The sequence below is a fragment of the Cherax quadricarinatus genome, chromosome 9 (genome assembly GCF_038502225.1).
Source record: "Cherax quadricarinatus isolate ZL_2023a chromosome 9, ASM3850222v1, whole genome shotgun sequence".
NCBI lineage: Eukaryota > Metazoa > Arthropoda > Malacostraca > Decapoda > Parastacidae > Cherax > Cherax quadricarinatus.
In genome coordinates this window covers 5965071-5990458 of record NC_091300.1, presented here as the reverse complement: position 1 = coordinate 5990458, position 25388 = coordinate 5965071, and the positions used below count along the sequence as shown (strand labels likewise).

The following is a 25388-nucleotide window of genomic DNA, read 5'->3' as shown; positions in this document are numbered from 1 at the left end:
GTTGGTAACTGTGATATATGAGGGGAAGGTCTGTAGCGAAGTGGTTGGTAACTGTGATATATGAGGGGAAGGTCTGTAGCGAAGTGGTTGGTAACTGTGATATATGAGGGGAAAGTCTGTAGCGAAGTGGTTGGTAACTGTGATATATGAGGGGAAGGTCTGTAGCGAAGTGGTTGGTAACTGTGATATGTGAGGGGAAGGTCTGTAGCGAAGTGGTTGGTAACTGTGATATATGAGGGGAAGGTCTGTAGCGAAGTGGTTGGTAACTGTGATATATGAGGGGAAGGTCTGTAGCGAAGTGGTTGGTAACTGTGATATATGAGGGGAAGGTCTGTAACGAAGTGGTTGGTAACTGTGATATATGAGGGGAAGGTCTGTAGCGAAGTGGTTGGTAACTGTGATATATGAGGGGAAGGTCTGTAGCGAAGTGGTTGGTAACTGTGATATATGAGGGGAAGGTCTGTAGCGAAGTGGTTGGTAACTGTGATATATGAGGGGAAGGTGTGTAGCGAAGTGGTTGGTAACTGTGATATATGAGGGGAAGGTCTGTAGCGAAGTGGTTGGTAACTGTGATATATGAGGGGAAGGTCTGTAGCGAAGTGGTTGGTAACTGTGATATATGAGGGGAAGGTCTGTAGCGAAGTGGTTGGTAACTGTGATATATGAGGGGAAGGTCTGTAGCGAAGTGGTTGGTAACTGTGATATATGAGGGGAAGGTCTGTAGCGAAGTGGTTGGTAACTGTGATATATGAGGGGAAGGTCTGTAGCGAAGTGGTTGGTAACTGTGATATATGAGGGGAAGGTCTGTAGCGAAGTGGTTGGTAACTGTGATATATGAGGGGAAGGTCTGTAGCGAAGTGGTTGGTAACTGTGATATATGAGGGGAAGGTCTGTAGCGAAGTGGTTGGTAACTGTGATATATGAGGGGAAGGTCTGTAGCGAAGTGGTTGGTAACTGTGATATATGAGGGGAAGGTCTGTAGCGAAGTGGTTGGTAACTGTGATATATGAGGGGAAGGTCTGTAGCGAAGTGGTTGGTAACTGTGATATATGAGGGGAAGGTCTGTAGCGAAGTGGTTGGTAACTGTGATATATGAGGGGAAGGTCTGTAGCGAAGTGGTTGGTAACTGTGATATATGAGGGGAAGGTCTGTAGCGAAGTGGTTGGTAACTGTGATATATGAGGGGAAGGTCTGTAGCGAAGTGGTTGGTAACTGTGATATATGAGGGGAAGGTCTGTAGCGAAGTGGTTGGTAACTGTGATATATGAGGGGAAGGTCTGTAGCGAAGTGGTTGGTAACTGTGATATATGAGGGGAAGGTCTGTAGCGAAGTGGTTGGTAACTGTGATATATGAGGGGAAGGTCTGTAGCGAAGTGGTTGGTAACTGTGATATATGAGGGGAAGGTCTGTAGCGAAGTGGTTGGTAACTGTGATATATGAGGGGAAGGTCTGTAGCGAAGTGGTTGGTAACTGTGATATATGAGGGGAAAGTCTGTAGCGAAGTGGTTGGTATCTGTAATATATGAGGGGAAGGTCTGTAGCGAAGTGGTTGGTAACTGTGATATATGAGGGGAAGGTCTGTAGCGAAGTGGTTGGTAACTGTGATATATGAGGGGAAGGTCTGTAGCGAAGTGGTTGGTAACTGTGATATATGAGGGGAAGGTCTGTAGCGAAGTGGTTGGTAACTGTGATATATGAGGGGAAAGTCTGTAGCGAAGTGGTTGGTAACTGTGATATATGAGGGGAAGGTCTGTAGCGAAGTGGTTGGTAACTGTGATATATGAGGGGAAGGTCTGTAGCGAAGTGGTTGGTAACTGTGATATATGAGGGGAAGGTCTGTAGCGAAGTGGTTGGTAACTGTGATATATGAGGGGAAGATCTGTAGCGAAGTGGTTGGTAACTGTGATATATGAGGGGAAGGTCTGTAGCGAAGTGGTTGGCAACTGTGATACATGAGGGGAAGGTCTGTAGCGAAGTGGTTGGTAACTGTGATATATGAGGGGAAGGTCTGTAGCGAAGTGGTTGGTAACTGTGATATATGAGGGGAAGGTCTGTAGCGAAGTGGTTGGTAACTGTGATATATGAGGGGAAGGTCTGTAGCGAAGTGGTTGGTAACTGTGATATATGAGGGGAAGGTCTGTAGCGAAGTGGTTGGTCAGTGTTATGTGAAGGAAAGAGTGGCCAGGAGGGTGACAGTCTTGATGTTTATTCTCCTTATTTCATTCTCCCTGTTTATTCTCCTTATTTCTCTCTCCCTGTCTATTCTCCTTATTCCCTTCTCCCTGTTTATTCTCCTTATTTCCTTCTCCCTGTTTATTCTCCTTATTTCTCTCTCCCTGTCTATTCTCCTTATTTCCTTCTCCCTGTTTATTCTCCTTATTCCCTTCTCCCTGTTTTTTCTCCTTATTTCTCTTTCCCTGTCTATTCTCCTTATTTCCTTCTCCCTGTTTATTCTCCTTATTTCCTTCTCCCTTTTTATTCTCCATATTTCCTTCTCCCTGTCTATTCTCCTTATTTCCTTCTCTCTGTTTATTCTCCTTATTTCCTTTTCCCTGTTTATTCCCTTTATTTCTCTCTCCCTGTCTATTCTCCTTATTCCCTTCTCCCTGTTTATTCTCCTTATTTCCTTCTCCCTGTTTATTCTCCTTATTTCTCTCTCCCTGTCTATTCTCCTTATTTCCTTCTCCCTGTTTATTCTCCTTATTCCCTTCTCCCTGTTTTTTCTCCTTATTTCTCTTTCCCTGTCTATTCTCCATATTTCCTTCTCCCTGTCTATTCTCCTTATTTCCTTCTCCCTGTTTATTCTCCTTATTTCCTTTTCCCTGTTTATTCCCTTTATTTCTCTCTCCCTGTCTATTCTCCTTATTTCCTTCTCCCTGTATGCTCTCCTTATTTCCTTCTCCCTTTTTATTCTCCATATTTCCCTCTTCCTGTCTATTCTCCATATTTCCTTCTCCCTGTTTATTCTCCTTATTTCCTTCTCCCTGTTTATTAGCATTCTCTCAAGTTCCTTAAGTATTTTGGATACCATGACCGTATCTATTAATGTCGTTCTCTCTTTGGTTCTTGTTGGTTAACCTCTCTTATGTTTCTTCTCGTAGTTACACTCTCAATTCCGCTCCCACTTCCACTTCCGCTCTCACTTCCGTTCTCACTTCCGCTCTTACTTCCGCTGTCATTTCCGCTCTCACTATCGTCGCGAATTTTTGGATCTTCTGGAGTTGATCTGTATGATCAAATGCTGCATTCATGCTGCCTCCATGCTGCGTGCATATTGCCCTCATGCTGCCTCCATGCTGCCTTCATGCTGCCTCTATGCCGCTTTCATGCTGCCTCCATACTGCCTCCATGCTGCCTCCATGCTGTCTCCATGCTGCCTCCATGCTGTCTCCATGCTGCCTCCATGCTGCCTCCATGCTGCCTCCATGCTGTCTCCATGCTGCCTCCATGCTGCCTCCATGCTGCCTCCATGCTGCCTCTATACTGCCTCCATACTACCTCCATGCTACCTCCATGCTACCTCCATGCTACCTCCATGCTACCTCCATGCTACCTCCATGCTACCTCCATGCTACCTCCGTGCTACCTCCATGCTACCTCCATGCTACCTCCATGCTACCTCCATGCTACCTCCATGCTACCTCCATGCTACCTCCATGCTACCTCCATGCTACCTCCAAACTGCCTCCATGCTGCCTCCAAACTGCCTCCATGCTGCCTTTATGCTGCCTCCATGCTGCCTCCAAACTGCCTCCATGCTGCTTTCATGCTGCCTCCATGCTGCCTCCATGCTGCCTCCATGCTGCCTTCATGCTGCCTCCATGCTGCCTCCATGCTGCCTTTATGCTGTCTCCATGCTGCCTCCATACTGCCTCCATGCTGCCTCCAAGCTGCCTCCATGCTGCTTTCATGCTGCCTCCATGCTGCCTCCATGCTGCCTCCATGCTGCCTCCATGCTGCCTCCATGCTGCCTCTATGCTGCCTCCATGCTGCCTCCATGCTGCCTCTATGCTGCCTTTATGCTGCCTCTATGCTGTCTCCATGCTGCCTCCATGCTGTCTCCATGCTGCCTCCATGCTGCCTCCATACTGCCTTCATGCTGACTTCATGCTGCCTTCATGTTACTTCCATGCTTCTTTCATGCTGCCTCTATGCCGCTTTCATGCTGCCTCCATACTGCCTCCATACTGCCTCCATGCTGCCTCAATGCTGCCTCCATGCTGCCTCCATGCTGTCTCCATACTGCCTCCATGCTGCCTCCATGCTACCTTCATGCTGCTTTCATGCTGCCTCCATGCTGCCTTCATGCTGCCTCCATGCTGCCTCCATGCTGCCTTTATGCTGCCTCCATGCTGCCTCCATATTGTCTCCATGCTGCCTCCAAGCTGCCTCCATGCTGCTTTCATGCTGAATCCATGCTGCCTCCATGCTGTCTCCATGCTGCCTCCATGCTGCCGCCATGCTGTCTCCATGCTGCCTCCATGCTGCCTCCATGCTGCCTCTATGCTGCCTCCATGCTGCCTTCATGCTGCCTCCATGCTGCCTCTATGCTGCCTTCATGCTGCCTCTAAGCTGCCTCCATGCTGCCTCCATGCTGGCAAGGCATACCAGGTCTATCGTATATGATGTCCTAATTCCTAATTAAGGTTTATGAACGTGTTACTTAGAATAACTCAGCATATGCTGCTGAAGTTATAAGGCTGACATGATCTTCATGTGACATGCTCAGCGTTATGCTCACCCTTAGATCCACATTCTTATACCAGGCCTGTAATTGTTTGCCTCCCAGATTTAAATGGCTTTTTCTGGGCCTTTTTTTCGAGTTGTAACCAAAAGTATTACTCTAAGCCCTTGCCAAGCCTATAGAACCTAGGCCTTTTGTGTTCATAACCTATTCCGTGTATGTGTGTGTGTGTGTGTGTGTGTGTGTGTGTGGCATGCAAAGAGTACGTAACCTTTATTCGGCGCATGTACACACCCTCATTTACAGGCTATCTCCCCCAACCAGCGAACCAGGTGACTGAGGGTTGATGATGGGGCCCCGTCGTTCAACAAGTAACCAGGTTCCAGCCAATGAGACGATGGCTTTGGCAATCGCAGAGGTGTTGTGGGTACCACTCACCTCTCTGCCCTTGTCATTCCCATTCTAGAGCTGGTTGAAGCACGGTCTGCTCTCTAGTGGCTTCTATTCTGCCTTGCTTACCGTGGAGTGCACTAATACCTATTGCTGTACATAGTGGATATAGTGTACATACTTCTGTTCTAAATTGGTGAAGGATAATATAAGTCAAAACTTTTCTGCTGTGTTTATTTTGCTCCCTTTACACCCAGGATAACAGGCCATTTGAAATCCTGGGTTGTAATAGTGTGTGTGTGTGTGTGTGTGTGTGTGTGTGTGTGTGTGTTAGTTACTATTCTGTCCTAGGCACATGTCGATTAGGCACTAGGCCTGTAGTATATGTGTGTATGTATGTGTGTGTGTGTGCTTTGTGTGTGTGTGTGTGTGTGTGTGTGTGTGTGTGTGTGTGTGTGTGTATGTATGTATGTGTGTGTGCTTTGTGTGTGTGTGTGCTTTGTGTGTGTGTTTGTGTGTGTGTGTGTGTGTATGTGTGTGTGTATGTGTGTGTATGTGTGTGTGTGTGTGTGTGTGTGTGTGTATGTGTGTGTGTATGTGTGTGTGTGTGTGTGTGTGTGTGTGTGTGTGTGTGTGTGTACTATGTTAGTTTTTAAACACTGTTTTTTCTATTTTTGTGATGTTCCTGTCTTCTGTCTTTTTTCCATAGACATATTTTCTTCCTCCCATCCCTTGTCCTTGTTTTTAGGCGTTTCCTTCGTTTATCTTTTGTTTCGATCACTCTCTCTCTCTCTCTCTCTCTCTCTCTTTGCACCCTTTCCACTTGTTCCTTCTTCCCTCGTCTCACTTACTTTTCCCCTTCAGCCATACTCTATTCCCTCGCCCCTACCTCTCTCACCCTTTCACCCTCACCCATTTCACTCACCCATTTTCCCCTCAACAGCTTTCTTTCCCCCCATTTGCATCGCCAATTTCCCCTCACTCATTTCCATCGCTTGAACTTCTTTCCTCCTTTCTCCTCATTTCTCTTTTCTCATACTTTCCCTTTCACTTACCTCTCTACTTCCCTCTCACCATACTCTTCCATTCTACCATCATGACATTCACTTGACCGTATCTGCCAGAGTCACACAAATACATCATGTATTTCCTCTCCATAACCTGCTACCTTCTTCCCTTTCCCTCCATCACTCCTTCCCTCCCGCCCTTCATCACAACTTCACTCCCTCTCCTTCCCTCCCTTTCTCCATACTACACTCCTTCATTATTTAACTCCCTAACTACCCTTCCTTTCGCACTTTAGCGTCCCTTCTCCCTCCCTCCTGTTCTCCCTTGCTCCCACTTTCTTCCCCACACTCCCTCACTGCTGCGTCCCCTCTCTCCCTCCAAAATATTCCGAGTTAGCGAGCTGGCTTCATAGTTGATTTGCATACAAGATTACGGGGTCCACAACTCCGGGAACAAAAGTCTTGGCGGCCGAAACTTCTAAATTCAGAGCAGACGAGATCCCGAATTACCTCAGGAAACGCCCGCCTACAATTTTGGATTCCAGCTGAACCGTAGCTGCCTCCTGCAACTGTTCAATGGATACTCTAGCTTGTATTTTTTTTTTCGGCCTGGGGAGAGGAGATAGACATTTTTGAAAGATGTAAAAAATTTTTGGAGTATTTTGAGGTTGAGGCCTTTTTTTTTAAGTGAAAATGTTTGGAAACGAGGTTAGAGAGGTTATAGAGGCTAGAGAAAATAACAGTTTGAGGAACTGGAGCAGTTTTATGGTTATAGATTTTATAGATTATACTATACTAAGAGTAGTTTAAGTTTGATCAGTTTTAGAAGCAAGAGAAACATGAATAATTTGGGAAGTTGAAGTAGTTGAGGAGGATAGAAAGCAATTTGAGAGGTTACAGATTATAGGGTTTAGAAATAAGGTAATTAAAGGAGTATTATATACCAGGTCAGGGGAAGAGAAAAATATTGTAATGGGAAGCAGATATTTTCTCTCCCTCACGTGTATTGGGAGGGAGAGAGAGTGTTTATATTGTAGTTCACCACTACAGTGTAAATACTGACCATTAACGGTACTCTAAATAAGAGTGATAGACCTTAGTGTGCTAGTCCATATTATCCCACACCCTTCCTCGCCCTCCCACACTTCCCCACACCCTTCCTCGCCCTCTCAACCTTTCCCACACCCTTCCTCGCCCTCCCACACTTCCCCACACCCTTCCTCGCCCTCTCAACCTTTCCCACACCCTTCCTCGCCCTCCCACACTTCCCACATCCTCGAGTTCATCAGGATGGCTTCTAGTCACTCATGGTCAGGAAAGTTGACTTTCAGGAAAAGTTTATTCACTATCCCGTAATGTTAAGCATGTGGAGGTAGTCATTCCCTCACACACACACACACACACACACACACACACACACACACACACACACACACGCACACACACACGCACACATACACACATACACACATGCACACACACATACACACATACACACAAACACACGAGAGGACGGGATGCTGCCTGCAGCGCTGTGATGTATGCTAGTATACAACAGCATATAACGGGATGCTGCCTGCAGCGCTGTGATGTATGCTAGTATACAACAGCATATAACGGGATGCTGCCTGCAGCGCTGTGATGTATGCTAGTATACAACAGCATATAACGGGATGCTGCCTGCACACAACTTAATGTTGTAAATATGACTTCGTAACATCTCTAGCGTAAACACTGCCAGCCTGGTTGATCAGGTCCTGATCTGCCGCGAGACCTGGTCACAGACCGGGCCGCGGGGGCGTTGACCCTAGGAACACCCTCCAGGTATACTCCAGGTATACCCCAGGTATTCTCCAGGTATTCTCCAGGTATACTCCAGGTATTCTCCAGGTATTCTCCAGGTATACTCCAGGTATTCTCCAGGTATACTCCAGGTATACTCCAGGTATAATCCAGGTATACTCCAGGTATACTCCAGGTATACTCCAGGTATACTCCAGGTATTCTCCAGGTATACTCCAGGTATTCTCCAGGTATACTCCAGGTATACTCCAGGTATTCTCCAGGTATACTTCAGGTATTCTCCAGGTATACTCCAGGTATTCTCCAGGTATTCTCCAGGTATTCTCCAGGTATTCTCTAGGTATACTCCAAGTATACTCCAGGTATACTCCAGGTATTCTCTAGGTATACTCCAGGTATACTCCAGGTATTCTCCAGGTATACTCCAGGTATTCTCCAGGTATTCTCCAGGTATTCTCCAGGTATTCTCCAGGTATACTCCAGGTATTCTCCAGGTATTCTCCAGGTATTCTCTAGGTATACTCCAGGTATACTCCAGGTATTCTCCAGGTATTCTCTAGGTATACTCCAGGTATACTCCAGGTATACTCCAGGTATTCTCTAGGTATACTCCAGGTATACTCCAGGTATTCTCCAGGTATACTCCAGGTATTCTCCAGGTATTCTCCAGGTATTCTCCAGGTATTCTCTAGGTATACTCCAGGTATACTCCAGGTATTCTCCAGGTATTCTCTAGGTATACTCCAGGTATACTCCAGGTATTCTCCAGGTATACTCCAGGTATACTCCAGGTATTCTCCAGGTATACTCCAGGTATTCTCCAGGTATTCTCCAGGTATTCTCCAGGTATTCTCTAGGTATACTCCAGGTATACTCCAGGTATTCTCCAGGTATACTCCAGGTATTCTCCAGGTATTCTCCAGGTATTCTCCAGGTATTCTCTAGGTATACTCCAGGTATACTCCAGGTATTCTCCAGGTATTCTCTAGGTATACTCCAGGTATACTCCAGGTATTCTCCAGGTATACTCCAGGTATACTCCAGGTATTCTCCAGGTATACTCCAGGTATTCTCCAGGTATACTCCAGGTATACTCCAGGTATTCTCCAGGTATACTCCAGGTATTCTCCAGGTATACTCCAGGTATTCTCCAGGTATACTCCAGGTATTCTCCAGGTATACTCCAGGTATTCTCCAGGTATACTCCAGGTATTCTCCAGGTATACTCCAGGTATACTCCAGGTATTCTCCAGGTATTCTCCAGGTATACTCCAGGTATTCTCCAGGTATACTCCAGGTATTCTCCAGGTATTCTCCAGGTATACTCCAGGTATTCTCCAGGTATACTCCAGGTATACTCCAGGTATACTCCAGGTATTCTCCAGGTATACTCCAGGTATTCTCCAGGTATACTCCAGGTATTCTCCAGGTATACTCCAGGTATACTCCAGGTATTCTCCAGGTATACTCCAGGTATTCTCCAGGTATACTCCAGGTATACTCCAGGTATTCTCCAGGTATACTCCATGTATTCTCCAGGTATACTCCAGGTATTCTCCAGGTATACTCCAGGTATTCTCCAGGTATACTCCAGGTATTCTCCAGGTATACTCCAGGTATACTCCAGGTATTCTCCAGGTATACTCCAGGTATTCTCCAGGTATACTCCAGGTATACTCCAGGTATTCTCCAGGTATACTCCAGGTATTCTCCAGGTATACTCCAGGTATTCTCCAGGTATTCTCCAGGTATTCTCTAGGTATACTCCAGGTATACTCCAGGTATACTCCAGGTATTCTCTAGGTATACTCCAGGTATACTCCAGGTATTCTCCAGGTATACTCCAGGTATTCTCCAGGTATTCTCCAGGTATTCTCCAGGTATTCTCTAGGTATACTCCAGGTATACTCCAGGTATTCTCCAGGTATTCTCTAGGTATACTCCAGGTATACTCCAGGTATTCTCCAGGTATACTCCAGGTATACTCCAGGTATTCTCCAGGTATACTCCAGGTATTCTCCAGGTATTCTCCAGGTATTCTCCAGGTATTCTCTAGGTATACTCCAGGTATACTCCAGGTATTCTCCAGGTATACTCCAGGTATTCTCCAGGTATTCTCCAGGTATTCTCCAGGTATTCTCTAGGTATACTCCAGGTATACTCCAGGTATTCTCCAGGTATTCTCTAGGTATACTCCAGGTATACTCCAGGTATTCTCCAGGTATACTCCAGGTATACTCCAGGTATTCTCCAGGTATACTCCAGGTATTCTCCAGGTATTCTCCAGGTATACTCCAGGTATACTCCAGGTATTCTCCAGGTATACTCCAGGTATTCTCCAGGTATACTCCAGGTATTCTCCAGGTATACTCCAGGTATTCTCCAGGTATACTCCAGGTATTCTCCAGATATACTCCAGGTATTCTCCAGGTATACTCCAGGTATACTCCAGGTATTCTCCAGGTATTCTCCAGGTATACTCCAGGTATTCTCCAGGTATACTCCAGGTATTCTCCAGGTATTCTCCAGGTATACTCCAGGTATTCTCCAGGTATACTCCAGGTATACTCCAGGTATACTCCAGGTATTCTCCAGGTATACTCCAGGTATTCTCCAGGTATACTCCAGGTATTCTCCAGGTATACTCCAGGTATACTCCAGGTATTCTCCAGGTATACTCCAGGTATTCTCCAGGTATACTCCAGGTATACTCCAGGTATTCTCCAGGTATACTCCAGGTATTCTCCAGGTATACTCCAGGTATTCTCCAGGTATACTCCAGGTATTCTCCAGGTATACTCCAGGTATTCTCCAGGTATACTCCAGGTATACTCCAGGTATTCTCCAGGTATACTCCAGGTATTCTCCAGGTATACTCCAGGTATACTCCAGGTATTCTCCAGGTATACTCCAGGTATTCTCCAGGTATACTCCAGGTATTCTCCAGGTATTCTCCAGGTATTCTCCAGGTATTCTCTAGGTATACTCCAGGTATACTCCAGGTATTCTCCAGGTATTCTCTAGGTATACTCCAGGTATACTCCAGGTATTCTCCAGGTATACTCCAGGTATACTCCAGGTATTCTCCAGGTATACTCCAGGTATTCTCCAGGTATTCTCCAGGTATTCTCCAGGGTGTGAAATAACTTATCAACTTCTACTTCAGTTATTCCCTCCACAAATTACCTTAAAATCACTTTTCATATCATCTGTTCTGACCTAAGTCAAACTATACATTTTTGCGCTGTGTAGCGTCTTCTGTGTTACTGTATAGCAAATGAGAGAGCAGCGAGGGATAGCACAGGTGAGGTAAGTTGGGCTTGAACTTAGTGAAGCTGTCGTCCCGAGCTTAGATTAATATTTGTCGGGAGACAAGTGCTTCCCGACGCGGGTCTTGGTCATATGATGACCCACCGCTGGAGCTTTTGGTCATCTGACCGAGTCCTGCCGCTGGCTTTACCCTCTACCCTCTTAATAACCATTTCTAGTCATTCCTAGTAGTGTCTACAACTTTCTAGTTCAGTGTTTTACAACTTCATTAAGGATTTTTTTTTTTTTACAGAAAAATGGCTAGAATTTATATTCGTAAATTTTGTGGTATTAAATTTAATCTGCCTTTTAATTAACTTCACAAATAATATTATATATTTGATTTTATTAACATTTTGAGCAGATGTTTTCTTATTTACATTCTCCTGTTAACTTAGTTAACATGTCTTAAGAACCATAAATTCTCGCACTGCCTTGTGTTGCTGGGCAGGAGATAGATAGAACCCGTCCGGGACATGGTATCTCTTAACAGGGATAAAAAGAACCCTTCCATTGCACTCTGCTTCAGGAGAGGGTTAGATTCCACCCGTTACGTAGTGTTTCTGGATGGGGGATAGAAAGATCCCACCCAACACATGGTGTCTCAGGAGAGGGATAGATGGTTCCCATCCATCACGTGGTGTTTCTGGATGAGGGATAGATGCAACTCCTCCCATAATTCGCCATCTCACAAAAGGCTGCATAGTATCTAGAGATTTCAGCGTAATACCACTCCAAACAGAGCCGCCAGCACAGAGCCGCAAGCAGAGAGCCGCCAGCACAGAGCCGCCAGCACAGAGCCGCCAGCACAGAGCCGCTCAGTACACAGAGCCGCCAGCACACAGCCGCCAGCACACAGCCTCCAGCAGACAGCCGCCGGCACAGAGCCGCCAGCACAGAGCCACCAGCACACAACCGCAAGCACAGAGCCGCCAGCACAGAGCCGCCAGCACAGAGCCGCCAGCACAGAGCCACCAGTACAGAGCCGGCAGCACAGAGCCAGCCACCAGCACAGAGCCACCAGCACAGAGCCGCCAGCACAGAGCCGCCAGCACAGAGCTGGCAGCACAGAGCTGGTAGCACAAAGCCGCCAGCACAGAGCCGCCAGCACAGAGCCACCAGCACAGAGCCGCCAGCACAGAGCCAGCCACCAGCACAGAGCCGCCAGCACAGAGCCGCCAGCACAGAGCTGGCAGCACAGAGCTGGTAGCACAGAGCCGCCAGCACAGAGCCACCAGCACAGAGCCGCCAGCACAGAGCTGGTAGCACAGAACCGCTCAGTACACAGACGCCAGCACACAGAAGCCAGCACACAGAAGCCAGCACTTTCTTCCCCGAGGAAAACTGAAAATCTCTCTCCCACATGATGACAAAACTTGCTCTAATTAATCAGAGCTGAACACACTCTGAAATGTGAACGCAAACGATGTTCAACTGACAGAGAAACAGAAGAAAAAACTCGGGGGTGGGGGGTGGGAAGGGTAGTTAACACCCACACATTGGCTGCTGGAGAGGCAGAATGTATTCTAACAGCTGCGGAAGTCAATACGAAGCCGCAGGTGATAAAGAATCCATTATTGCCCCTCAAGTCGAGAGCTGAAGAGAACAGTAAAGCGTGGCGAGAGGCGTCCCGCCAGCGCTGCCGGCCTCCAAGACCTCGCCAGCGCTGCCGGCCTCCAAGACCTCGCCAGCGCTGCCGGCCTCCAAGACCTCGCCAGCGCTGCCGGCCTCCAAGACCTCGCCAGCGCTGCCGGCCTCCAAGACCTCGCTAAAACACTTGATGAAATGCGGCGGAATGAGAAACAAAACAGGAATCTAATCGAATAAATTAGAACTAAACTGGGTTCCTTAATAGAATAAATTAGAATAGGGAACGAACCTGGAACCACTACTGCTCTCTTTATCCTTTATCTCTCACACTGTCTCTCTCTCTCTCTCTCTCTCTCTCTCTCTCTCTCTCTCTCTCTCTCTCTCTCTCTCTCTCTCTCTCTCTCTCTCTCTCTCTCTCTCTCTCTCTCTCTTTCTCTCTCTTCTCTCGCTCTCTCTGTCTCTTTCTCTCTCTGTCTCTCTCTCTCTCTCTCTCTCTCTCTCTCTCTCTCTCTCTCTCTTTCTCTCTCTCTCTCACTCTCATCTCGCCTCAAAAACAAGGCTGGTTCCTGCCTTCCCGAGGCTCCCACGTCAAACTCACATTACCCCATTTTTGTGGCAAACCCTCATTAGCAGCTGGGTTAAAAAGCGGTGGAAGTGTAACAAGGATATTAGGCAGCTCCCCCGCGGGGCTTGGACTACCTTAGGGGCCAATCTTGGCAGGTTGGGGGCCCCTCATCCATGGCCCCCACCACCAGCCGTGAGCGCCACACGTTTTTACCATCGCCTGATTGTATTTTCAAGCTCTTGAATTGGGAATATGTCGGCCGGGGGAAAGGAGGTAGGAATGGGGGGGGTGAAGAAAGGAAGAAGGGGTGGGGTGGGAGGTGATGTTGATGGAGGTGGGATGAGGTTAGAAGGAGGAAGAGGAAGAATAACTAGATGGGAGAGGAGGTGAAGGGTAAGTGGTTAGGTGAGGTAAATGAACACACACACACATACAGTGAAGAGGCGGGGCCAGGAGCTGTGACTCGATCCCTGCAACCACAACTACGTGAGTACACACACACACACACACACACACACACACACACACACACACACACACACACACACACACACACACACACACACACACACACACACACACACACAGATTATATGCTTAATGAAATATAATTTACAAGAATATATTTGCAGAAGATGCAAAAAAATTTATAATAATTATAATAATTATTAATACTTATTAATATTTATAATAATAATAATAATAATAATAATAATAATAATTATCCTTTCAAAAATTTTGAATACATTGAGCAGATGGAGTGCCAGGCGCATGATAGAGTGCCAGGAACATAATAAGTATCCTCAGTACTTGATGTAAATAGTCTGAGGTCTATCCTCAGTACCTGATGTAAATAGTCTGAGGTCTATCCTCAGTACCTGATGTAAATAGTCTGAGGTCTATCCTCAGTACCTGATGTAAATAGTCTGAGGTCTTTCCTCAGTACTTGATGTAAATAGTCTGAGGTCTATCCTCAGTACCTGATGTAAATAGTCTGAGGTCTATCCTCAGTACCTGATGTAAATAGTCTGAGGTCTATCCTCAGTACCTGATGTAAATAGTCTGAGGTCTATCCTCAGTACCTGATGTAAATAGTCTGAGGTCTATCCTCAGTACCTGATGTAAATAGTCTGAGGTCTATCCTCAGTACCTGATGTAAATAGTCTGAGGTCTATCCTCAGTACTTGATGTAAATAGCCTGAGGTCTATCCTCAGTACCTGATGTAAATAGTCTGAGGTCTATCCTCAGTACCTGATGTAAATAGTCTGAGGTCTATCCTCAGTACCTGATGTAAATAGCCTGAGGTCTATCCTCAGTACTTGATGTAAATAGCCTGAGGTCTATCCTCAGTACCTGATGTAAATAGTCTGAGGTCTATCCTCAGTACTTGATGTAAATAGCCTGAGGTCTATCCTCAGTACCTGATGTAAATAGTCTGAGGTCTATCCTCAGTACCTGATGTAAATAGTCTGAGGTCTATCCTCAGTACCTGATGTAAATAGTCTGAGGTCTATCCTCAGTACTTGATGTAAATAGCCTGAGGTCTATCCTCAGTACCTGATGTAAATAGTCTGAGGCCTATCCTCAGTACCTGATGTAAATAGTCTGAGGTCTATCCTCAGTACCTGATGTAAATAGTCTGAGGTCTATCCTCAGTACCTGATGTAAAAATAGCCTGAGGTCTATCCTCAGTACTTGATGTAAATAGCCTGAGATCTATCCTCAGTACCTGATGTAAATAGTCTGAGGCCTATCCTCAGTACCTGATGTAAATAGTCTGAGGTCTATCCTCAGTACCTGATGTAAATAGTCTGAGGTCTATCCTCAGTACCTGATGTAAATAGTCTGAGGTCTATCCTCAGTACCTGATGTAAATAGTCTGAGGTCTATCCTCAGTACCTGAGGTCTATCCTCAGTACCTGATGTAAATAGTCTGAGGCCTATCCTCATCCTCAGTATCCTGATGATGTAAATAGTCTGAGGTCTATCCTCAGTACCTGATGTAAATAGTCTGAGGTCTATCCTCAGTACCTGATGTAAATAGTCTGAGGTCTATCCTCAGTACCTGATGTAAATAGTCTGAGGTCTATCCTCAGTACCTGATGTAAATAGTCTGAGGTCTATCCTCAGTACCTGATGTAAATAGTCTGAGGTCTATCCTCAGTACCTGATGTAAATAGTCTGAGGTCTATCCTCAGTACCTGATGTAAATAGTCTGAGGTCTATCCTCAGTACCTGATGTAAATAGTCTGAGGTCTATCCTCAGTACCTGATGTAAATAGTCTGAGGTCTATCCTCAGTACCTGATGTAAATAGTCTGAGGTCTATCCTCAGTACCTGAGGTCTATCCTCAGTACCTGATGTAAATAGTCTGAGGTCTATCCTCAGTACCTGATGTAAATAGACTGAGGTCTATCCTCAGTACATGATGTAAATAGTCTGAGGTCTATCCTCAGTACCTGATGTACTTGAATAGTCTGAGGTCTATCCTCAGTACCTGATGTAAATAGTCTGAGGTCTATCCTCAGTACCTGATGTAAATAGTCTGAGGTCTATCCTCAGTACCTGATGTAAATAGTCTGAGGTCTATCCTCAGTACCTGATGTAAATAGTCTGAGGTCTATCCTCAGTACCTGATGTAAATAGTCTGAGGTCTATCCTCAGTACCTGATGTAAATAGTCTGAGGTCTATCCTCAGTACCTGATGTAAATAGTCTGAGGTCTATCCTCAGTACCTGATGTAAATAGTCTGAGGTCTATCCTCAGTACCTGATGTAAATAGTCTGAGGTCTATCCTCAGTACCTGATGTAAATAGTCTGAGGTCTATCCTCAGTACCTGATGTAAATAGTCTGAGGTCTATCCTCAGTACCTGATGTAAATAGTCTGAGGTCTATCCTCAGTACCTGATGTAAATAGTCTGAGGTCTATCCTCAGTACCTGATGTAAATAGTCTGAGGTCTATCCTCAGTACCTGATGTAAATAGTCTGAGGTCTATCCTCAGTACCTGATGTAAATAGTCTGAGGTCTATCCTCAGTACCTGATGTAAATAGTCTGAGGTCTATCCTCAGTACCTGATGTAAATAGTCTGAGGTCTATCCTCAGTACCTGATGTAAATAGTCTGAGGTCTATCCTCAGTACCTGATGTAAATAGTCTGAGGTCTATCCTCAGTACCTGATGTAAATAGTCTGAGGTCTATCCTCAGTACCTGATGTAAATAGTCTGAGGTCTATCCTCAGTACCTGATGTAAATAGTCTGAGGTCTATCCTCAGTACCTGATGTAAATAGTCTGAGGTCTATCCTCAGTACCTGATGTAAATAGTCTGAGGTCTATCCTCAGTACCTGATGTAAATAGTCTGAGGTCTATCCTCAGTACCTGATGTAAATAGTCTGAGGTCTATCCTCAGTACCTGATGTAAATAGTCTGAGGTCTATCCTCAGTACCTGATGTAAATAGTCTGAGGTCTATCCTCAGTACCTGATGTAAATAGTCTGAGGTCTATCCTCAGTACCTGATGTAAATAGTCTGAGGTCTATCCTCAGTACCTGATGTAAATAGTCTGAGGTCTATCCTCAGTACCTGATGTAAATAGTCTGAGGTCTATCCTCAGTACCTGATGTAAATAGTCTGAGGTCTATCCTCAGTACCTGATGTAAATAGTCTGAGGTCTATCCTCAGTACCTGATGTAAATAGTCTGAGGTCTATCCTCAGTACCTGATGTAAATAGTCTGAGGTCTATCCTCAGTACCTGATGTAAATAGTCTGAGGTCTATCCTCAGTACCTGATGTAAATAGTCTGAGGTCTATCCTCAGTACCTGATGTAAATAGTCTGAGGTCTGAGGTCTATCCTCAGTACCTGATGTAAATAGTCTGAGGTCTATCCTCAGTACCTGATGTAAATAGTCTGAGGTCTATCCTCAGTACCTGATGTAAATAGTCTGAGGTCTATCCTCAGTACCTGATGTAATGTAAATAGTCTGAGGTCTATCCTCAGTACCTGATGTAAATAGTCTGAGGTCTATCCTCAGTACCTGATGTAAATAGTCTGAGGTCTATCCTATCCTCAGTCTATCCTGTACTTGATGTAAATAGTCCTGTAAATAGTCTGAGGTCTATCCTCAGTACCTGATGATGTAAATAGATCTGAGGTCTATCCTCAGTACCTGATGTAAATAGTCTGAGGTCTATCCTCAGTACCTGATGTAAATAGTCTGAGGTCTATCCTCAGTACCTGATGTAAATAGTCTGAGGTCTATCCTCAGTACCTGATGTAAATAGTCTGAGGTCTATCCTCAGTACCTGATGTAAATAGTCTGAGGTCTATCCTCAGTACCTGATGTAAATAGTCTGAGGTCTATCCTCAGTACCTGATGTAAATAGTCTGAGGTCTATCCTCAGTACTTGATGTAAATAGTCTGAGGTCTATCCTCAGTACTTGATGTAAATAGTCTGAGGTCTATCCTCAGTACCTGATGTAAATAGTCTGAGGTCTATCCTCAGTACTTGATGTAAATAGTCTGAGGTCTATCCTCAGTACCTGATGTAAATAGTCTGAGGTCTATCCTCAGTACTTGATGTAAATAGTCTGAGGTCTATCCTCAGTACCTGATGTAAATAGTCTGAGGTCCTCAGTACTTGATGTAAATAGTCTGAGGTCTATCCTCAGTACCTGATGTAAATAGTCTGAGGTCTATCCTCAGTACTTGATGTAAATAGCCTGAGGTCTATCCTCAGTACTTGATGTAAATAGTCTGAGGTCTATCCTCAGTACTTGATGTAAATAGTCTGAGGTCTATCCTCAGTACTTGATGTAAATAGTCTGAGGTCTATCCTCAGTACTTGATGTAAATAGTCTGAGGTCTATCCTCAGTACTTGATGTAAATAGTCTGAGGTCTATCCTCAGTACTTGATGTAAATAGTCTGAGGTCTATCCTCAGTACTTGATGTAAATAGCCTGAGGTCTATCCTCAGTACTTGATGTAAATAGTCTGAGGTCTATCCTCAGTACTTGATGTAAATAGTCTGAGGTCTATCCTCAGTACCTGATGTAAATAGTCTGAGGTCTATCCTCAGTACTTGATGTAAATAGTCTGAGGTCTATCCTCAGTACTTGATGTAAATAGTCTGAGGTCTATCCTCAGTACTTGATGTAAATAGCCTGATGTAAATAGTCTGAGGTCTATCCTCAGTACTTGATGTAAATAGTCTGAGGTCTATCCTCAGTACTTGATGTAAATAGTCTGAGGTCTATCCTCAGTACTTGATGTAAATAGCCTGAGGTCTCTGAGGTCTATACCTCAGTACTTGATGTAAATAGTCTGAGGTCTATCCTCAGTACTTGATGTAAATAGTCTGAGGTCTATCCTCAGTACTTGATGTAAATAGTCTGAGGTCTATCCTCAGTACTTGATGTAAATAGTCTGAGGTCTATCCTCAGTACTTGATGTAAATAGCTGATGTAAATAGTCTGAGGTCTATCCTCAGTACTTGTATGTAAATAGTCTGAGGTCTATCCTCAGTACTTGATGTAAATAGTCTGAGGTCTATCCTCAGTACCTGATGTAAATAGTCTGAGGTCTATCCTCAGTACTTGATGTAAATAGTCTGAGGTCTATCCTCAGTACTTGATGTAAATAGTCTGAGGTCTAACCTCAGTACCTGATGTAAATAGTCTGAGGTCTATCCTCAGTACCTGATGTAAATAGTCTGAGGTCTATCCTCAGTACTTGATGTAAATAGTCTGAGGTCTATCCTCAGTACTTGATGTAAATAGTCTGAGGTCTATCCTCAGTACTTGATGTAAATAGTCTGAGGTCTATCCTCAGTACCTGATGTAAATAGTCTGAGGTCTATCCTCAGTACTTGATGTAAATAGTCTGAGGTCTATCCTCAGTACTTGATGTAAATAGTCTGAGGTCTATCCTCAGTACCTGATGTAAATAGTCTGAGGTCTATCCTCAGTACTTGATGTAAATAGTCTGAGGTCTATCCTCAGTACCTGATGTAAATAGTCTGAGGTCTATCCTCAGTACTTGATGTAAATAGTCTGAGGTCTATCCTCAGTACTTGATGTAAATAGCCTGAGGTCTATCCTCAGTACTTGATGTAAATAGTCTGAGGTCTATCCTCAGTACTTGATGTAAATAGTCTGAGGTCTTTCCTCAGTACTTGATGTAAATAGTCTGAGGCCTATCCTCAGTACTTGATGTAAATAGTCTGAGGTCTATCCTCAGTACTTGATGTAAATAGCCTGAGGTCTATCCTCAGTACCTGATGTAAATAGCCTGAGGTCTATCCTCAGTACTTGATGTAAATAGCCTGAGGTCTATCCTCAGTACCTGATATAAATAGCCTGAGGTCTATCCTCAGTACCTGATGTAAATAGTCTGAGGTCTATCCTCAGTACCTGATGTAAATAGCCTGAGGTCTATCCTCAGTACTTGATGTAAATAGCCTGAGGTCTATCCTCAGTACCTGATATAAATAGCCTGAGGTCTATCCTCAGTACTTGATGTAAATAGCCTGAGGTCTATCCTCAGTACCTGATATAAATAGCCTGAGGTCTATACCTAGATTGCTGATGTATAAGTCCGGACACAGATTATTGTCAAATAAAGTGAAGTTCAATATTTGTGTGTCGTAAACCCCACATAGACTTCCAGGAGCTTTGTAAATTCAATACCCTGGATAAACTAACATTACACAAAGAGAATATCGAATATATTTGATTTCTAAAGCAGAAGCTTAAAAACCATTGTTACAAATGTGCTAGAACACGAGTTAGAAGCGAACTAGCCAAAGAGTTAGAAAAGAACTAGCCAAAGAGTTAGAAAAGAACTAGCCAAAGAGTTAGAAATGAACTAGCCAAAGAGTTAGAAATGACCTAGCCATCGAGTTAGAAGTGAACTAGCCAAACAGTTAGAAAAGAACTAGCCAAACAGTTAGAAAAGAACTAGCCAAACAGTTAGAAAAGAACTAGCCAAAGAGTTAAAAATGAACTAGCCAAAGAGTTAGAAATGAACTAGCCAAAGAGTTAGAAATGAACTAGCCAAAGAATTATAAGTAAACTAGCCTTCGAGTTAGAAATGAACTAGCCAACGAGTTGAAAATGAACAAGCAAAACGAGTCAGAAATAAATAAATTAACCATCGAGTTAGAATAAACTAGCCAACGAATTAGAAATGAACTAGCCAACGAGTTGGAGAAAAGCAGAACAGTGCAGGTAAGAACTAGCGCATCCATTATTTGCGTATCATAATGAAATGTGTCAAGCAAAACCTGTCTGAGCAGACAGCAAAAGATTAACAAACTGTCAACACATTGTCACAGCTTGACTCAGGTTAACTTCCACTTGAGGTTTGTATAGTAATGTCAGTCACTTGAAATGTAATGTGTGCGGACCAACACACACTAGAAATCTATATTTTGGTGTCCAAACATATTAGAAATCTATATTTTAGTGTTCAGACACGCAAGAAATCTATATTTTTGTTTCCAAATATACTAGAAATCTATATTTTAGTGTCCAGACACCCAACCATTCAGAGACACGTTCATATAGCTTGTACAGGAAACAGCAAATCACATCACTGTTAATGGTAAGATTATGTAAACTCTGGAGCCTCTGGGCTGTGCTTCGTCCTGGCGGTGTTTTGAAGTAATGTTGAAATCCACACACCTATCAACTGTAGCGTCAAAATAACTTGCATCATTTCAGATGAAAAGCGTGAACGTCAGGCGAATGTGCGACTTCAAATACCTGCAAAAGTTGCGTAATGACACGCAAAATATACAAGGTAACAAGTCTGGTGGTGAGGCCAGGCATTCCCAGCCCCTCACTCTCTCACACACACACACAAAATTGTTTTACGATCAGCTGTGCAAATCCGTAATATTTTGTGTTGGAAGAATAAACGAAAATTAATATTGCTGGCGAATTTGTGTTACTCACCCTTCCAAAGTTGAACTTTTCCCCTCAAACTTATCTGTAAAATGTACTTTTTATATACTTTTTATTTTCTCGTTGGAAGCTACCTATACTTTTTCGGGCATTCCGAGGGAAACTATTTTATAAAGACCCCAGCGATGGAGGATTGTACTCTGTATTTGTGGTGAAAATGTTGAAAGAGATTTTATCCTGACTGTGAGATATGCGACTCTGTGGGAATATTATATGTGGGTGTGAAGAGTGTGGCAGATATTAACACGTGGGTGTGAACAGTGTGGCAGATATTAACACGTGGGTGTGAACAGTGTGGCAGATATTAACACGTGGGTGTGAACAGTGTGGCAGATATTAACACGTGGGTGTGAACAGTGTGGCAGATATTAACACGTGGGTGTGAACAGTGTGGCAGATATTAACACGTGGGTGTGAACAGTTTGGCAGATATTAACACGTGGGTGTGAAGAGTGTGGCAGATATTAACACGTGCTTGTGAACAGTGTGGGAACTGCACAGTGACCATAAGAACAACACCATAACAAATATCGCATATACTAACATTAAATTAAGGTAAGGAAACAAATACACCAAAGAGTGAGTCAATAATACATACTTTATTTAACGTTAGGTACATGCCCACGTCAGTCCTAGGTCCGCTGCTGTTTCTATGTGAATAACATGACAGAAGGGATAGATTCAGAGGTGCCCCAGTTTGGAGACGATGTGAAGCTAATGAGAAAAATACAAGTGGATGAGGATCAGGTAAGCCTACAAAGGGATCTGGACAGGCTGCAAGCCTGGTTTAACAAATGGCTCCTGAAGTTTAACCCCAGCAAGTGCAAAGCCATGAAGTTTGGGGAAGGACAGAGAAGACGGCAGACGGAGGAGGTCAAAGGCCGCAAAACTTACTCAAGGAAAAGGATCTTGGGGTGAGCATCATACCCAGCACATCTCCTGAGGTTCACATCAACGAAATAACTGCTGCAGCATGTGGGTATCTGGCAAACCTAAGAATAGCGTTTCGACATCTGAGTAAGGAGTCATTCACGACACTGTCTACGTCAGACCCATATTGATGCATGTAGCACCGGCATGGAACCCACACCTGGTCAAGCACATCAAGAAATTATTGAAAGTGAAAAGGTTTGCAGTGAGACTAGTTCCGGAGCTAAGGGACATGTCCTACGAGGAGAGATTAAGGGAAATCGACCTAACGACACTGGAAGACAAGAGAGGGGAGTACATGATAACGACATATAAAATACTGAGTGTAATTGACAAGGTGAACAGAGAGAGGATGTTCCAGAGAGGGGACACAGCAACAAGGGGTCACAATTAGAAGTTGAAGACCCAGATGAGTCAAAGGGATATTAGGAAGTATTTCTTCAGTCAAAGAGTTGTCAGGAAGTGGAATAGTCTGGAGAGTGATGTAGTGGAGGCAGGATCTATACATAGCTTTAAGAAGAGGTACGATAAAGCTCATGGAACAGGGAGAGAGTGGACCTAGTAGCGACCAGCGAATAGGCGGGGCAAAAAGCTGTGAATCGACCCCTGCAATCACAATTAGGTAAGTACAGTTAGGTGAGTACACATACACACATATACATATATCTATCTGTCTATCTATCTATCTATCTATCTATCTATCTATATATATATATATATATATATATATATATATATATATATATATATATACATATATATACATATATATACATATATATACATATGAATTTTCTGAGGGTATAATTTTACTAATACTATCTTGTATTGTTGTATTATTGAGCTGCATTATTATTATTATTATTATTATATATTAAATGTTTAAGTTTGGTTGTGCTGTTTTTAGCTTCACTTAATCATCTTCCAAATTTGTCAGTTGTATACGTAGTTATCTTAGTTTAATTCTGCTGTAAATGAGTCTCATTTAGGTAGGATTATTTTACTGTTCTTACTTTATTTATGTTGTCATTAGAATTATAACTTGTGTGATCTTGTGTTATTGTTCATATTACTGCAAAAGTTTTGGATTCTGATGATGGATGAAGCAGTATCTGAAATGTTAGTTAATAAGCTGGTTTGTGTGTTAGTGTGTGTGTACTCACCTAGTTGTACTCACCTAGTTGATGTTGCAGGGGTCGAGTCCTAGCTCCTGGCCCTGACTCTTCACTGGTCGCTACTAGGTCACTCTCCCTGAACCGTGAGCTCTATCATACCTCTGCTTAAAGCTATGTATGGATCCTGCCTCCACTACATCGCTTCCCAAACTATTCCACTTACTGACTACTCTGTGGCTGAAGAAATACTTCCTAACATCCCTGTGATTCATCTGTGTCTTCAACTTCCAACTGTGTCCCCTTGTTACTGTGTCCAATCTCTGGAACATCCTGTCTTTGTCCACCTTGTCAATTCCTCTCAGTATTTTGTATGTCGTTATCATATCCCCCCTATCTCTCCTGTCCTCCAGTGTTGTCAGGTTGATTTCCCTTAACCTCTCCTCGTAGGACATACCTCTTAGCTCTGGGACTAGTCTTGTTGCAAACCTTTTCACTTTCTCTAATTTCTTTACATGCTTGGCTAGGTGTGGGTTCCAAACTGGTGCCGCATACTCCAATATGGGCCTAACGTACACGGTGTACAGGGTCCTGAACGATTCCTTATTAAGATGTCGGAATGCTGTTCTGAGGTTTGCCAGGCGCCCATATGCTACAGCAGTTATTTGGTTGATGTGCGTTTCAGATGTGCCTGGTGTTATACTCACCCCAAGATCTTTTTCCTTGAGTGAGGTTTGTAGTCTCTGGCCCCACTAGACTGTACTCCGTCTGCGGTCTTCTTTGCCCTTCCCCAATCTTCATGACTTTGCACTTGGTGGGGTTGAACTCCAGGAGCTAATTGCTGGACCAGGTCTGCAGCCTGTCCAGATCCCTTTGTAGTTCTGCCTGGTCTTCGATCGAATGAATTCTTCTCATCAACTTCACGTCATCTGCAAACAGGGACACTTCGGAGTCTATTTCTTCCGCCATGTCGTTCACAAATACCAGAAACAGCACTGGTCCTATATATATATATATATATATATATATATATATATATATATATATATATATATATATATATATATATATATATATATATATGCAAAATAAACCACTGTGAAAAAATAGAGAAGTTCCAAGCGCTTTCGTGACTACTCACATTATCAAGGAACAATGAAAGTAAAGCATCAAAGGAAGGTATATAAAGGGGTAGCCCACACCTCACAATCAGATCCCACAACAACGAAACACCTGACGCGAGATAGGCTCGCCGGTCGAACCAGACAGGTACAACCCACCAACAAACTATTCTACTCAAGAAATAAGAAATTTAACAAATTATTATTTGTCCAGTGTATTATTAAATTCTTCCCAAATTCTATTAATTATAAATGGATCTAATTTATATAGACCAAAGGAAATATTCATATTATTGTCAAAACTGCTTTTTATTAAACAAGATTCAATTATATTCCTGTCGACCATGGACTTTCTTGATACTACTTTCTCAACTTTTTGAAAACCAATTGGATGGTTAAAATCTCTTACATGAATAAATAGAGCATTGGAATCTTGTCCAGTTCTAATGCTATATTTATGTTGTTTTAATCTTAGTTCGAGATTTTTACCAGTTTGTCCGTAATAAACTTTATCGCAAGTTTTACAAGGAATCTTATAGACACATCCATCAGCATTTTGGGGGGAATTCTTTATCAAAAGTTTTTTTACTGTATCAAGATTTTTTAATACAACTTTAATATTAAAAGTCTTAAGAGAAGGCATATCAACCAAGTTTTCATGGTAAGGGAGAACCAACATATTTTTAGTTGAATAAGGCTGGTTGTCCCTTTTTGGATTGTAAAAAGTATTTCTAGCAGTTTTAAAAGATTTGTCAATTACATTTCTTGGGTATTTTAAATCATTACCTATTTCATAAATTTTGGATATTTCCTCATCTATGAACTCTGGACTACAAATTCGTAAAGCTCTCAAAAACATTGATGAGAAAACAGACAGTTTAACTCTATCTTGATGTGAAGAATAATA

General features: G+C 43.5%; 1 long non-coding RNA gene across 1 annotated transcript in view; it reads left to right on the top strand.

Moving 5' to 3' along the window:
* Positions 1–21270, top strand: part of LOC138852458 (uncharacterized) — a 308897-nt gene extending 287627 nt beyond the window's left edge. Inside the window, exon 4 of the long non-coding RNA XR_011391761.1 lies at positions 21076–21270. This is a non-coding gene — a long non-coding RNA (uncharacterized lncRNA). The remainder of the gene's footprint in view (positions 1–21075) is intronic.
* Positions 21271–25388: the final 4118 nt, after the last annotated feature.